This window comes from Lactuca virosa, chromosome 3, assembly GCF_052849685.1.
Source record: "Lactuca virosa cultivar CGN04683 chromosome 3, Lactuca_virosa_CGN04683_v6, whole genome shotgun sequence".
NCBI lineage: Eukaryota > Viridiplantae > Streptophyta > Magnoliopsida > Asterales > Asteraceae > Lactuca > Lactuca virosa.
In genome coordinates, this window is record NC_136428.1 from 122242938 (window position 1) to 122245050 (window position 2113).

The window sequence follows — 2113 nt, forward strand, 5'->3', positions numbered from 1 at the left end:
TTCCATTGTGTCGAGCTTTGCAATTACTGCACTGATGGTATATTGACCTCCATCTTTACTTGACTTTCCTCTAGTGAAATCCTCCTTTGAGTTATGATACTCTCTTGAATGCTTAGCGAATTCTTCAATCAAAGCTTTATTTGTTGTTGGATTCTTCTTTGTCATGGGCCCTTCCGAGTCTAGAAGTTGACGAGTGCACACATTGACTCCATCATAAAATATCAAGATTTCTTGTTGCACACTGAAGTCATGTTGAGGGCAATGTCTTAACAATCTCTTGTAACGCTCCCAAGCTTCGTATAGCGACTCCCCTTCTAGTTGTTGAAAATTTTGGATATTTCTTTTAAGCTTTGCCACTTTTAAAGGAGGGGTAAATTGGTTTATGAACTCAATCCTAAAATCAGCCCATGTCGTGATTGCTCCAAAGGGAAGTGATTTTAACCATTCCTTAGCTTCACCCTTCAAGGTGACCGGTAAAAGTCGAAGCATCACTGCATCTTTACTCACATTTGGTGCATGAAAATAATGTGAAATCTCCACCACCTCTTCTATATGCTCATAAGCGTCCTCGTGCTCCTTCCCATAAAAAGGTAGTTCCCTTAACATATTGAGAATGTGCCCCGGAAGTTCAAACTTTGTCGTGGCTGGGATTTTTGCTGGATCAAGACCCCATCTATTTTCGTTCCTTATATGTCGTTTGTACTCTTCCATTGACATGATCGTGATGTCCCCCATATTTCCTGCTAAAACAAAACTAGAAAAACACGCGTAAAAGGAACAAAAGCTAAAAACGAACTAGAAACTAACTGCAACGTGACCACGACGTGGTGATGATGACCACGATGTGGTTACAGATCAGACAGAAAATATAAATGCATAAAAATAACTTTTTGCGGTTTTTACCCCACAAAAAGGATCGATTAACCTAAAGAAATTAAATTAACAACTAAAATAGTCGTTCCCCGGCAACGGCGCCAAAAACTTGATGTGCACAAATTATATCTATCAACTTTTAAATTTATAACCTAACAAAATTATACTAACTATGCACTTATAGACAGTGTACCTAGTCAGATTATAGTATAGCTTGGGTAAGTCGGGAGTCGATCACATGGAACGATATTTAATTAATAAAACAATTACTAAAAGCTAAACTAAGAAAAACAACTAAAAGTGGGGGTTTTATCTGATTTTACAAGTTCAGAAAAACTTAAGCACTCAAATAAAAACGATTGTAATCAATATACTAAAACACTTTCATTTAGTTTCGAATCCACCTTTTTCCTATGGTTAGTTCTTATTTATGGACTAATGAAGTTGGTTACCAAGTTATTGTAATTAGCAATTCAAGTCAAAATTTACTAATATTTTCATCAATTCATGAACTACCTTGTATGGTCATACACAAGCAAAACAAAAAATTAGTTATTCATTATAGATGGGCTATGTAAGATTTATCTAAACAAACACCATTATGGTCACAATTATGTTCTCCAGCACATCTAAATTTGTTACTTTTATTACTTATCTAAGATTTGGTCGATCCTAGCTCTAGCAATTTAATGGTCACTAAATCACTAGGTAATCAAGTTCATGTAATTTAATGGTCACTAAGCTACACTACACTTGAAATTAAGCAACAAAGTTACAAACTTTAACATGCTAGGTAATGATAATCAAACACATGCATAAACCAAATTCATATAATCCATAAAGTAAGAAACTAACTCATAGTTTTAGGTTCATCTAACTAAACGAAAGCAAGGGTTTTTAGCCCATAATCACAGCTGGAAAACACATAAACATAAGGGAAAATAGACTAATCATGATTAAACTAAGCAAACCGAATGTGTAGATGCAAATCCTTACTCCAATCTCTTTATCCTTTTATCTTTAGTTGAATTCTGCCCTCAAAGGGGTCTTGGAAGGGTATTTTTTCGTTAATAGTCGTAGCCTTCAATCCTCTCTCCTCTGGAATCGACCTAATGCCCGAGATATATATAGTTACCAAATATCTTGACACCACGACGTGGTAAAGGCACCACGTCGTGGTTCTCAAGTTTATCATGTATTCCCCAAGCCAGCATCAAGAATCGTGAAGATTCCATTCACC

At 35.8% G+C, this 2113-nt stretch overlaps 1 non-coding gene across 1 annotated transcript; it reads left to right on the top strand.

Annotated features, from left to right (window-relative positions):
- Positions 1–244: 244 nt before the first annotated feature.
- Positions 245–351, top strand: LOC145168269 (small nucleolar RNA R71). The gene has a single exon (XR_013741836.1). It is a non-coding gene; the product is annotated as a small nucleolar RNA R71 (small nucleolar RNA).
- The last annotated feature ends 1762 nt before the right edge of the window (positions 352–2113 follow it).